The following is a 14,972-nucleotide window of genomic DNA, read 5'->3' as shown; positions in this document are numbered from 1 at the left end:
ACGCGCAGGCTCAGCAGCCACGGCTCACGGGCCCAGCCGCTCCGCGGCATGTGGGATCTTCCCGGACCGGGGCACGAACCCGTGTGCCCTGCATCGGCAGGCGGATTCTCAACCACTGCGCCACCAGGGAAGCACGCGAGCTGTCTTTTTTAACATCTTTATTGGAGTATAATTGCTTTACAATGGTGTGTTAGTTTCTGCTTTATAACAAAGTGAATCAGCTATATGTATACATATATCCCCATATCTCTTCCCTCTTGCGTCTCCCTCCCACTGTCCCTATTGCATATGATTTTGTTTGCAGAGAATGTTGTGCTGGGAGAGAGAAAGATGTAAAGAGAGAGCGTGCATGCCAGTGTACTAAAGGACCTTAATCATCCCTTGCAGTATTAAAGTTCCCAAGTTAAATCGTGTGGATTCTTTTCTATGGATTTCCACCAGGGGGTGGTGTTGTATCAAATTCAGATATATTGGTACATTGGAAAATTTAGAAATGGCTAGAAATAAAAATTGGATACCAGGTGTGTGGAGTATGTGGGTGATTCTTTTGAGGTTTTGGAGTTTATATGCCCCAAATGCAATTGTTTTGAATTCTGTTTAAAGTATTTGAGAAATGTACAAGCTCAGATAGACTGAAAATACACACATATACACACATCCATCCACACACTCATGCATGCACTCACTACATATGACCTGTGAGAAATATGTTATGACAAATGGCATTTTGAAGAGGGGGAATACATTTTTTAATGGTTAAAAATGAAAATGTTCAGAATAAGTGTATTTCAGTTATTGTTACAGCAGTTTTAAGTGTACTCAGTTGTTCCTTATGCCCACAGTTTAGATCCTGAAGCATTTTCATTTCCTGTAGGTAGGTTCATACTCTATGACTATTGCCTATTTGCAATTGTCTAAGCAATTACTCTAGTTTAACTCTGCATTTTATACAAGACTGAAAGATTAGAGGTTTCTTGGGAAAGTGGTCATGGGGGCATGCCCTGATTTCATTTTTTTAAAAATAACTTTAATTTTTTAAATTTTATTTTATTTATTTATGTTTACGTTGGGTCTTCTTTGCTGCGCATGGGCTTTCTCTAGTTGCGGCGTGTGGTCTTCTCATTGCGGTGGCTTCTCTTGTTGTGGAGCACAGGCTCTAGGCACGTGGGCTTTAGTAGTTGTGGCTCTCAGGCTCAGTAGTTGTGGCTCGTGGGCTCTAGAGCACAGGCTCAGTAATTGTGGCACACGGGCTTAGTTGCTCTGCGGCATGTGGGATCTTCCCGGATCAGGGCTCAAACCTGTGACCCCTGCATTGGCAGGCAGATTCTTAACCACTGTGCCACCAGGGAAGTCCCCCTGATTTCATTTTTACTAATTGATAAATATTTGCTCCTTCTCTTAAAGGTTTATTCATTTAGATCAGTACCTGCCAACCTGGGTTGCACATTAAAGTCACCGGGGAAGTTTGAAAAACTAATCATTCCCAGCCCTGCTCTAATAAATTAGCATTTGCTGGGGGTTGGGTGGGGCCCCGGCAACAGTATTTACTCATAACCCGCAGAGTTCTATCCAATAGCTGGGACTGAAGGTTATGAGCGCTGTTTAACTCCTCTACTCACGGGGCTCTACCACTACTATAACCACTCGCCTCCCCTTCCTTCCTCACCGTCTTGGGGCATTGAGCTAAGAGGGATGTTCTCACATATGCAGGTGTGTTCTTAGGCACTCCTGGGCAAGGTGGTAGGTAGGAATTAGCTGTCTCCCAAAGTGGCTCTCTAGAAATGCTGGGAACCACATTGTTGGCTGTAGGTCAGCTGCCCAGAGACAGCTGCCTGTCTGAAAGATGAGAGGCTGAATATACAAATGGACAATGGCCAGACTATATATAAAAGAACTCTGATCCATCGTCTGCAGCAACCTGCCTGGGAAACTAACCTCTTTCTTTACAATAACCAGCGAGGGAGCCAGTCTGCTATAGGTCAGAGTTGTAAGAAGCTAAATTGCTATCTCTAGTAACAATCCAGAAAGTTAAACAATCATTTCTGGAACAACTGGCTCCAAATGGCTAGTCCTTGATTAATAACTACCAGCTTCCCCAATTTCTATCCTGTTTCCAACTTAGGACCAACCAGAGAAAGCCAAATATGCACCCCTGACCAATCACACAGGATGCCCCACTTCTTAATAGCCTGCCGACAGCTTCCCCACACCAGGAGCATCCATTCAGGGCATACCTGAAGTCTTCTCTTTTGTCACTATAAAGCTTTCCCACTCTTCTGCCTGCCTTGGAGTTATGGTGGCTGAACTCCCTTACTATAGCAAGCTCTGAATAAATAGTCATTGCTTTTCTCATTTGGCTGGTCTTTTTTTGGTTATTGTTGTTTGTTTGTTTCCACAAAGATTTCCTGTTTTTGTAAGCTGAAGTCTTAGATCACTATGCTAAAGCCCAAGAATGGGCTCCCATTTTCTATTACAGATCATTTAAAAACTTTTTCTTAACATGGAGAACAACTGATTTCCTTCTTAAATCCCTGCTTTCAAGTGTCTGACGTTTGTGGCTGAGCTAGGACCTGCTGCAGCCATGACCCAGCGGGACACAGCAGCTTTGCTGAACCTCTTCTTCAGCAGACAGAGGTTATGTAGACCTTTAGGATTTTATTTGCTTAGGAAGAAAAAGTTAAACAAAAAGGCCATAGCCCACTAGGACACGGTTGTACAGAAGAAAGGCTATTTTAAAGAATGATATAGATTCTTCCTTTTATTGAATACATGCATTTCAACCCAATTGATATTTGAACTATCTTTTTTTCCTCAATCCATTAAGAGCTTTTAGAGAAAGGGAAGAAAATGATGGTGGGACCTGTGTCCTCTGGGAGTTGTAGTTCTGGGAAACCTTTCCAGGACTCTCATAACTTGTCAGATATTGGAAATGAATGTAGCACTTAGAGTATTTTTTTCTTGATTCCTCTCATCTTTCTTCTTGAGGGTGTGAATGATGGAAACACATTTGAAACCTGTTTCCTCTGGGTATCATTCACTGCGGAAAAGCTGAGGGAGATGTTTAAGTGGTCTCTTTCTTCTTGAAAAATCTCTGCAGTTCGCCATCAGGCCTGGGGGCTTTATTATCCTAAGTGACTTTGCCGCCTATAAATCACAGCCCTAAGTGGCTAAAGGGAGTGAGTTAACCAGATGCCTGAAAAAAATGTAACCAATGTTTCTTCAATTATTAGTAGAACAATTGACTTGCATCTGGTCAGGGCACCTGCAGACCTGGCCTGCAGTCATGTTACCTATAATTCTACCACTCAGAGCCTAAATTTCCCTTGAATTACAGTTTTTACTCCGATGCATGTTCTGAGATATCAGTCCACCCCCAAATTTTTCATGCGTCCTAGTATTTCTCTTCCATACAAATCCAAGTGGTCTGGCAATGGAACTCAGCTATTGTAGTGAATACTCCAAATGGTTTGCCTGCTCTACCCAGGACCCCTTTTCTGGGAAATCTGCTCAAACCTGGGAGTTCACTATTTGGGCAGTATCCCCGGTACCCTGCCTCTCTGGTTATAGTTATTGGATCAGAGGAAACTTTCAATTAGGTTTAGGTTCAGTTATAGGTAACAGAAACTCCCCCACATAGCTGCTTAAATAAGATGGGCATGCATTTCTCTCTTACTTGGTAGAAGCCTGGATTTAGGCAGTTCTGGGCTTGTGTTGGGACTTCATCAGTGATCCAGGCTCTTCCTGCTCATGTTCTGCTATCTCAAGGGTATGGTTCCAAGATGGCAGTTGGAGCTCCAGCCATTGCATCATTAATCCACCCCCAATGAAACTTTCCAGAAGACTCACACAATACTTTTGCTTATATCTTATTGCATAAGTCTACACTAGATTCAAATGAAGCTGGGGATGTAGCCTTTTGACTTTGTGAACAATGTAAAAGTCAAGGTTTTAGCAGGCTCTGCTAAAAGTAAGTTGGGTTAAGCTAGTCAGATTCTTAAGAATTTGTATCAAAGGATTCTAAAACTGTTTCCTGGTAATGGCAGGCTCTGGAGGCGTGTAGACTTGGGGCAACAGTGCAGGCTGTTCAGGTTTATGTAGAGGAAGCAAGGCAAGAGAGAGAAGGCAGAGAAAAGCAGAAATAGGAAAGAAGAAAGCCCAAGGGGAAGTACTACGGGGAAAGCATCAAGAATGACCCAGGTCCTGACCCAGTTCCACTCCTCATGCTGCCTGCCTGGACAGTCAATTCTGCATTCCTCAGAAACCTCATGTTTTTAAAAATTGCTTTTCAGAAATTATTGTGTTAAGAAGAGAAAGGGAATGGGAGCAGGAGAGTTTCAGATTCCCCCCAAAAGAAGTTATTTTTTCCTGGAGCAATTAATGATACATATTATAGCTATAAGAGTAAAATCTTAATATCATGGAGCAAATCCAGCATTTGCTGAATTCTATCTTTTACTTAAAAATCTTGTCCTTTCTTTTCCTAAACAGGGACATTTTACATATCCTTATATCCTTATCTCCTTTATAGTTGTTATCACCCTTTGTTAGGATAGACAAAGTCTAAACTACTCAAATAAATCTCTTGTGTTCTAACATTGGTGTTACCCTACCTCCTGAATACATTATCAGTCCCTGGTCAAGATCCTATTGTAATCAGTGGTGTTCTTAGTAGTGCATATTTTGGCCTTTAATTAGTATAACTGAATTATGGCCAATTTGTATGACTGTAGGAGTAATATCTGTATTTCATTTCCTGTCTGTGGATTCTATAGGGAAATATTTTACCATAATCCCCTTTTCTCCTTGAGCCCATTAAGTAGATCCTCTCCTTTCAACCAAAAACTTTTGTCTAAGTCCGCTTATAAAAAATGAGTGGATCCCTGGGATAAAAAAACAGATTTCAGCTATCCACTTAGACCAGGGGCAGCAAATTGCTTCTGTAAAGGGTCCAGTGGTAAATATTTTAGGCTTCGCTGGCCATGCAGTCTATGTTGCAACTTATCTCCTCAACTCTGCCACCATAGCCTGGGAGCAGTCTGATAATGTGTAAACAATGGTCATGGCAGTGTTCCAATAAAACTTTATTTACAAAAACAAGCAGAGGGCCAGATTTGACCTAAAGGCTGTAGTTTGCCTTGCATTAAACTATAAGCTCCATTAGGGCAGGGACATATCTGATTTGTTTAACAGTTTATACCCAGCTCCAAATGCCAGGTCTGTTTCTTGGTAAACATTTGTTGAATGACTTGGTGAGTAAACTATCAATGTGACATCAATGGACAGATTATTCCAGTTTAAATTTGAAAAAAAATTGTCTTTCCTGTTGGCTTTCTGACTGATTTTCCTTAAAAATTGTGAAAATCTATCTATTACTAAAATCTCACAGTTTGAGAATATCACAGAGGACTTCCCTGGTGGTGCGGTGGTTAAGAATCTGCCTGCCAATGCAGGGGACACAGGTTCAAGCCCTGGTCCATGAAGATCCCACATGCCGCGGAGCAACTAAGCCCATGCACCACAACTACTGAGCCTGTGCTCTAGGGCCCGTGTGCCACAACTACTGAGCCCACGTGCCACAGCTACTGAAGCCCGTATGCCTAGAGCCCATGCTCCGCAACAAGAGAAGCCACCGCAATGAGAAGCCCATGCACTGCAATGAAGAGTAGCTCCTGCTCGTCACAACTAGAAAAAGCCCGCAGGCAGCAACGAAGACCCAATGCAGCCAAACTAAATAAATAAATAAATAAATTTTATTTAAAAAAAAAAAAAAAAGAATATCACAGAGAATACATTCATGGCCTGGATTCTCAGGTGGCTGAATTACCTAACCAGCTAGAAGGACTAGAACGAAGAAAATTTTTTTAGGAGCAAAGCCATGACATCTGTGCCCCCATTCAAGCCTGTATATTTCACTGGTGTTATTCTACTGGACAAAGGTCTTGTCTTCATGGAGCTTACATTCAATTAGCAGAGGTAGAGTACATAAGTACATACACTCGTGTTCGGAGGTCTTAAGTGCTATGAAAAAGAACTTAAAAAAAATATTGGGAGGCTCAAAGCCTGCTATTTTATCTAGAGTGGTTTGGTTAGGCTTCTCTGAGCAGGTGGCACTTGAACAGAAGCCTGAATAAAGTGAGGGAATTAGGATCCATGTGAATATCTGGGGGAAGAACATCCCAGGCAGAAGGAACAGCAGGTGCAAAGATCCTGAGAAGGGAGTGGAGTGTGCTTGGTAGTGTACGGAGCAGCCCACACAGTGGAGTGTGGTGGGGTGCTGTGAGCGAGAAGGAGAGTGGGAGCAGATGGGCTCAGCCGTGTAGACGAGGGTCAGATTTGCAGCTGTGGTAAGGATCTTGGATTTTGTACTAAGGGCAATGGGAAGTCATCAGAGAGTTGACAGCAAAGGAATCACATGATCTGGTGTTCCTCTGGTTCCTGGATGGAGAATAAACTGAATGGAGGGGCAAGGAAGCAAAAAGGGAGACAGCACCAAGGAGGCCATTGCAGGGGTCCAGGGCAAAGAGGAGAGTGGGCTGGACTAGGGTAGTGCAGGTGGTAAGGAGTGGCAGGACTCTGAATATTTTGAAGGTAGACAACAGGATTCACTAATGGATCTGATGTGGGATGTGAAAATAAAAGAGGAGATAAAGCTGACTCCAAGGTTTTTGGTCTGAACATCTGGAGGAATGAAGCTGCTGTGTTTCAAGATGGAGAACACTGAGGGAGAAGAAGGTTTAGTCGGAGGGTGGGAGGTAGAAATAATCAGAAGTTTGGGGTATGTTAAATTTGAGACATCTATTAGGTACCTAGGTGGAGATGTTGAGTATGCAGCTGGATATATTTGTCTGGAGTTCAGGGGCAGGACCAGGATGGAGGTATAAATTTGGGAGTTATTAGTGGGAAGCAGCCGCATAGCACAGGGAGATCAGCTCAGTGCTTTTGACCACCTAGAGGGGTGGGATAGGGAGGGCGGGAGGGAGACGCAAGAGGGAGGGGATATGGGGATATATGTGTGCATATAGCTGATTCACTTTGTTATACAGCAGAAACTAACACACCATTGTAAAGCAATTATACTCCACTAAAGATGTTAAAAAAAATAACTGAAGTCTCTAAAATAGAAAACCTAAAAAACAAATGTAAAATTTCCCTGAAATAAAGGAAGAATCAAATAGTCTAAAAAAAAATTGGGGAGCTATTAGTATATTTAAAGTTATGGGAGTCTATGAGATATTTTGGGAATGACTATAAAAAAAGAAAAGAAATACCTGAGGGCCGAGCTCTGCAGTCAGTCGGCATTGAGACGGTGGGAAGATGAAGAGGAGATAGCAAAGGAACTTCCAGTAAGGTAGAAGCAAAACCTGGAGAATATGGTGTCTCAGAAGTGAAATGAAGAGTTTGTCAGGAAGGATGGAGTGATCACCTGTGTTGAATGCTGCTGAGAAGTGGAATAAAGCAAGACCTGGGAACTGACCATTGGATTTGACAAAGTGGAAATCACTGGTGGCCTGAGAAAAGTAGTTTCTCTAAAGTGGTGAGGGAGAGAGTCTGACTGGAGTAGGATCAAGAGAGAGTGGGAAGAGAGGATGTGGAAATATTGAGTATAAGACAACTCCTTTAAGGAGTTTTTGCAACAAAAGGGAGTAGAGAAAGGGGGCAGTGGCTGGAAGGGGTGGCTCCAAGAGATTTGGTGAGATGTTCTCCAGCAGCCTCAGCAAGTAGCGTGGAAGATGGTAACTAGACCAGTTCAGGGCTGGGGACTGCAGAATGGGTGCAGCAGGGGGATGGGAGGCCAAACCATCCAGGGTGCTGCTCAGAATGGCTAAAGTAAGCCCCCTGGGACTGGGTTGGATGGCCAAGGAGGTAAAACCATGATCCTTAGGAGTAAAGAAGTAAGGGAACCAGAGAGATAGGACACTGTGGTCAGACAGAAGTACATGGAAAATTAGAATCAAAGAAGCAAAGCATTTGATGTCAAAGTCTATACTGCAACATTGAGAATGGCTTTCTTAATCAGAGTGTGATACCAAGACGAATGAGGAAGAACAACCAGGAAACAAGAAGTTTAGAAGACAAAGTAATAGTGGGGAGAGAAAGAAACTAACATATACTGAGGACCTACTATGGGCTAGGTGCTTTTTACATGTACTATCTCTTTAAAATGTCTTCAAAAGCCTGAGATATTAAAATCCCATCTTATATCCAGGGAAATTGCAATTCAGAGGTTAAATAACATGCCCAAGGTCACACAGTTAGCAAATGGTCAGAATTTGAACTTGGTTCTGCCTGGCTCTGAAGCACATGAGCTCCTATTGTCTGTCCTTCCTTCCTTGCTGAGGTACAACTTATATACACCGACATGTACAAGTCATACTTGTCTAACTTACAAACTACACACAGATAACTATCACCCAGATCAAGATATAGAATGTTTACAATACCCTAGAAGGCTCTCTCATGCCCCTCTCATTTTGCATCCTTCCAAAGGTAGTTTTATGTGTCAACTTGACCAGATCATGGGATGTACAGATAACTAGTTCAACATTATTTCTGGGTATGTTTATGAGATTAGCATTTGAATCCATAGACTCAGTAAAGTAGATTGCCCTCCCCAGTATGGGTGGGCTTCATCCAATCCACTGAGGGCCTGAGTAGAACAAAAAGGTAGAAGAAGGCAGGAACTGCTTTCTCCCTGCCTGGCTGCTTGAGCTGGGACACCAGTCTTCTGTCCTCCGTGCTCCTGGTTCTTAGGCCTTCAAACTGAGACTGGAATTTACACCACTGACTCCCAGGCCTTAAAACGACACCACTGGCCTTCCTGGGATTCCAGTTTGCAGAATGCCTCAGCTTGCAGGTTTGGAGCCACAGTAAAGATTTTGGATTTTGTACTAAGTGCAATGGGAAGCTATCAGAGATTTGAGAACAAAGGAATGACATGATCTGGTATTACTCCGGTTGCTGTGTGGAGAATAAACTGAATGGAGGGGCAAGAAAGCAAAAAGAGAGATGTAATCTCCCTTCTCCATAATCATGTGAATGACCAGTCAGAGCAGGGGCTCATGGAGGTGATCGATGGAGTATTAGCTCAGGTCTGTCTCACAGTGGACCCAGTAGGTCCCCAAACCCACCCTGTGATTATCCCCCCAGTTCTGGAATGCATAATTGGAACAGATGTACTCAGCAGCTGGCAGAATCCCCATGTTGGTTTGCTGTTATGTGGAGTGAGAGCTATTATGGTGGGAAAGGTCAAGTGGAAGCCACTGGAATTGACTCTACCTAGGAAAATAGTAAACCAAAAGCAATACCACATTCCTGGAGGGATTGCAGAGATTAGTGCCACCACCAAGGACTTGCAAGAGGCAGAGGTGGTGGTTCTCACCACATCCCCATGCAACTTGCCTGTTTGGCCTGTGCCAAAGACAGATGGATCTTGGAGAATGACAGTGAATTACCGTAGGCTTAACCAGATGGTGACACCAATTGCAGATGCTGTACCAGATGTGGTTTCATTGCTTGAGAAAACTAGCACATTCCCTGTCACTTGGTATACAACTATTGAACTGACAAATGCCTTTTCTCCATCTCTGTCCGTAAGGTCTACTAGAAGCAGTTTACTTTCATCTGGTAAGGCCAGTAATACACCTTCACTGTCCTACCTCAGGGGCATAGTTGATATCAATCCTCTGTCATCATTTAGTTTTCAGGGATCATGATTGCCTTTCCCTTCCACAAGATATCACACTGGTTCACTACATTGATGACATTATGATGACTGGACCTGGTGATCAAGAAGTAGCAACTACTCTAGATTTACTGGTAAGACATTTACATGTCCAAGAGTGAGATAAGTCTGACAAAAATTCAGGGGCCTTCGACCTTAGTGAAATTCCTAGGGGTCCAGTAGTGTGAGACATGTCAAGATATCCCTTCTAAGTGAAGGGTAAGTGTTGCATCTGGCCTTTCTTATAAAAAATTAGAGGTACAATGCCTAATGGGTCTCTTGGATTTTGCAGGCAATATATTCCTCATCTGTGTGTGTTGCTCTGGCCCATTTACCAAGTGATTCAAAAAGCTGTTAGTTTTGAGTGGAGCCCAGAGTAAGAGAAGGCTCTGCCACAGGTCCAGGCTGCCATGCAAGCTGCTCTGTCACGTGGGTCATACGATCCAGCAGATCCCTTGATACTTGAAGTGGCAGTGGCTGATAGGGATGCTGTTTGGAGCCTTTGGCAGCCCCTATAGGTGAATCACAGCACAAGCCCTTAGGATTTTGGAGCAAAGTTCTGCCATCCTCTGCAGATAACTACTCTTCTTTTGAGAAACAGCTCTTGACCTGCTACCAGGCCTTACTATAAACTGAACAAATGACTGTGGGCCACTGAACTACCATGTGACCTGAGCTGCCCAACATAAACTGGGTGTTATCTGACCCACCAAGCCATAAATCTGAGCATACACAGCAGCAGTCCATTATCAAATGGGAGTTGTATGTATGTGGTTGGATCCCAGCAGGCCCCGAAGACACAAGTAAGTTACATGAAGAAGTGGCCCAAATGCCCGTGGTCCCCACTCCTGCAACACTGCCTTCTCTCTCCCAGGCTGCATCTGTGAACTCAGAGAGAGTTCTCTATGATCAGTGGAAGAGAAGACTCAGGCCTGGTTTACAGATGGTTCTGCACAATATATGTAGGCACCATCCAAAAAGTGACAGTTGCAGCACTACAGCCCCTTCCTGGGACAGCCCTGAAGGACAGTGGTGAAGTGAAATCCTCCCAGTGGGCACAACTTCGGGCAGTGCACCTAGTGGTATACTTTGCTTGGAAGGAGAAATGGCCATATGTGATTATATACTAATTCATGAGCTGTAGCCAATGGTTTGGCTAGATGGTCAGGACTTAGAAGGAACATGATTGGAAAATTGGACAAGGATATTTGGGGAGGAGGTATAGGGATAGAACTCTCTGAATGGGAAAAAACATGAATATATTTGTGTCCTATGTGACCTCAACAGAGGAGGATTTTAATAATCGAGTTGATAGGATGACCTGTTCTGTGATATCAATCAACCTCTTTCCCCAGCCACCCCTGTCATTGCCCAAAGGCTCATGAACAAAGTGGCCCTGGTGGCAGGGAGGAAGGTTATACATGGGCTCAGCAGCGTGAACTTCCACTCACCAAGGCCAACCTGACTGTGGCTACTGCTGAGAGCCTAAACTGCCAGCAGCAGAGACCAACACTGAGTCCCTGATGTAGCACCACTGCCTGGGGTAATCAGCCAGCCACCTGATGGCAGGTTGATTACACTGGACCACTTCCATCATGGAAGGGTCATGTTTTGTTTTTACTGGAATAATCACTTACTCTGGACACATGGATATGCCTTCAATTGTGTGCAATGGATTTGCACACAATGCTTCTGCCAGAACTACCATCTGTGGACTTACAGAATGTTTTATCCCCTGTCATGGTGTTCCACACAGCATTGCTTCTGATCAAGGAACTCACTTCACAGCAAAAGAAGTATGATAATGGGTCCATGCTCATGGAACTCACTGTTCTTACCATGCTCCCCACCACCCTGAAGCAGCTGGTTTGATAGAACGATGCAAAGACCTTTAGAAGACTCTGCTATGTTCTCCAGAAGGCTGTGTATGCTCTGAATCAGCATCTAGTGTATGGTGCTGTTTCTCTGATAGCCAGCATTCAAGGGTTTGTCACCGGCAAAGCTCACTCGGGTCCCCGGAAAAAATAAGATGGAATCTAGGTGATACGGTCTAACCTCTTCTTTTGTGCTAAGTCTAGTTTCACTCACCTATAGGGTGTCGTGTGCAGAGGCCTTGGAGCTGACAGGTTGGATCAGAGTTCCCAGCACAGAACCGCTGTGCCTGACACCCCAACTTCTGGGGCTGTGTGCAGAAGTGCTGTGCAAAACACCTCAATTCAAGATGGCGGCAGCAGGAAGGGTGCAGAGACGCTGCGCCTGGCACTGCAATTTGGAGCCATGAGCAGCGCAGCTGTACCGCTCGCCAGCTGAGGGCTGAGGCTGACACTGACACTGACACGAACCCTATAAAGCTGCCCCACCCACAGTCTGTCCGGAGAGCGTGGACTCCAGAGCTGGAGATCCTGCTGCTCTGTTCTTTCATCAAAGAATAAAGAATAAAGAATAAAGCTTTCCTTTGCTTCGAACTGAACTCTGTCTCCTTCTACTGGCCCAAGTGACATCAGGCAGGAGGACCCCTTGTTGGGGCCTGACTTAAAAGGTTAGTAACAGGTCCAGGAATCAAGAGGTGGAAATGGAAGTGGCACCACTTATTATTATTAGTGACCCCTGAGGAAAATATTTGCTTCCTGGCCCCACAACCTCATGCTCTTCGAGCCGGGAGGTCTTAGTTCCAGCGTGAGGTAATGCTTCCACCTGCAGATACAACAGTGATTCCATTGAACTGGGAGTAAAGACTGCTGCCTGCTCACTTTGGGCCCCTCATGCCTCTGAATCAACAAGACAAAGAAGGGAATTTTGGTGTTGCCTGGGGTGATTGGTCCTGACTAAGATGGGGAAATCGGTCTGCTTCACAATGGAGGTAAGGAAGAGTATGTCTGAAGTACAGGAAATCCCTTAGGGCATGATTACCATACCCTGTGATTAAGGTCAATGGAAAATGACAACAACCCCATCCAGGCAGGGCTACTAATGGCCCAGACTCTTCAGGAATGAGGGTTTGGGTCACCCCAGCAGGTAAAGAATCACAACCAGCTGAGGTGCTTGCTGAAGGTAAAGGGAGTACAGATTGGGTAGTGGAAGAAGGTAGTTATAAATACCAGCTATGACCATGTGAACAGTTAACAGAAACAAGGGCTGTAATTATCATGAGTATTCCTCTTTATTTTGTTATGAGTATGTTTGTGTGTATGTGCTATTTGCAGCACAGTAATTAATGTTTATGGTTATGATTTGGGGTCGTTGACAAAAAATAAATTGCATTTAGTCTTTTTTTTTTTTTTGAGGCTGGGAAAAGTGGAAAGCACTTGAAAAAACGTTTCACAGGAAATAGTTAAAAGAAATGTATTTTAATACTTCAAGATTGGTCTCCAGTTTAATTGGAACTTCACTAGTCAGGAATACAATGTAGTAGATTTGTTAACAGCCCTTTTGAGTCAGGCCCCGGCATGGGTCCTTCTGCCCGCTGTCATTGGAGCCAATAGAATGAGACTTGAGTTCTGTTCTGAAGCAAAGGAAAGCTTTAGTCTCTGATCAAAGAATGGAGAGATTCGAACCTGTACTCTAGAGCAGGGGTCCCCAACCCCCAGGCCGAGGACCGGTACCGGGCGAGGCCTGTTAGGAACCGGGCCGCACAGCAGGAGGTGAGCAGCGGGCGAGCGAGCGAAGCTTCATCTGCCGCTCCTCCATCGCTGGCGTTACCGCCTGAACTATCCCTCCCTCCCCCCGTCTGTGGAAAAATTGTCTTCCACGAAACCACTCCCTGGTGCCAAAAAGGTTGGAGACCGCTGGTCTAGAGCACAAGCTCTCCCAACAGGCCGTGGGCGGGGCTGCTTTATAGGCTTCCCGGCAGCATCAGCGGGGAGGGGAGGGGGCGGAGCTCTCCAGTGCCGGGCGCAGTGTCTCACGGGCCGCCGCCATCTTGGGCTGAGGTGGCGTGTGCAGCCTGCCCAGCTGAGGTGTAGGGCGCAGACGTTTCACGCTATGAACTTGGGTCTGAAGTTCCGGGTGCAAGGCCTCTGCACACAGTACGCTATGAGCAAGTGAAACTAGACTAAACACAAAGGGGAAAAAAAAAGGTTAGACTTTATTTTATTACCTATATTCTATTTTTATTTCCTGGGAATTGTTAATGGGCTTTGCCAGTGACAGATTCCGTGAAATGGTCAAAATTTATTCTAATGTCCTTATAATGTGCTTTTCTGTGATGTGGAGTCTGGAAAGTTAAAAACTACATTTCCTCGGGAATTCCCTGGCTGTCCAGTTATTAGGATTCGGCGCTTTCACTGCCGGGACCTGGGTCCAATCCCTGAGAGAACTAAGATCCTGCAAGCTGCGCGCAGCACGAGGGTGGGAGTGGAGGGGCGGACCTACATTTCCTAGACTGTCTTACAGCTAGGGTTCCATATGTGATTAAGATTCCTTTGGACTTGTGTATTTGCATGAACCTTGGATTTGAAACTGAGTTAAGTGTGGGAACTTAAACTGAGTTAAGTAGATGATGGCAGAGGCTTCATGGTTCTACATCAGCCACTTCCTGGTTCCGCTGCATCTGATAGTAATGGCAGATGCTTTTCCAAAAATGGCAGAGGCAGTTGGGCATTGTTCTCAGTAGCTCAGTTAGTACCCATTCCTCTACTTCTCCATGATTTAGGAAGCCACATAATACTTGGAAATAAATACTTTTCTGCTTACATTGCAAGTAGCATCTGTTGTCTACAATTGAATGCTATATAATAACCATGCCAGGTGCCTGAGAAGCCATATGCTCCACCACCCAGTTCTCAGTGCTTGGAACCATGCAGTCTAGTGACCAGGGTTAGGTTAGCCTGCAGATAGAATAGGTAGCACCCAAGTCAAGTGACTTTGGGGGATCCCCTCTGTTCCCTGAGTTTATTGACCTCAAATTTCACCTGAAACTCTACTCTTAGTATTTCATTTCTTTAATTTAAGGTCTTTTTCCCCCTCCTCTAAACTGTTCCTATGTGCATCACACCCGTGTGGGACCATCTCTTATTATATATAGTGATTTTTAACAGTAGTAAGATTTCCTCTCTGCTGTGTTCACTGGTGATAGGTTGTGGGAGTGAATATACATGAAGGGTGGGGAGGGAAGGTGTATTATAGTCAAAAGGAGAGGCAACCAAAGTAAAAATATTTAGGAAGGTGTAGCTCCTTAAGCAGACATTATTGATTTACACCTTATGTGAATGAGTTGCTGGTCTCAGTTGAGAGCTGGTTTTGATTACGTAGA

The sequence above is a fragment of the Hyperoodon ampullatus genome (assembly GCF_949752795.1).
Source record: "Hyperoodon ampullatus genome assembly, chromosome: 12".
Taxonomy (NCBI): domain Eukaryota; kingdom Metazoa; phylum Chordata; class Mammalia; order Artiodactyla; family Ziphiidae; genus Hyperoodon; species Hyperoodon ampullatus.
Note: the sequence above shows the minus strand (reverse complement) of the source record.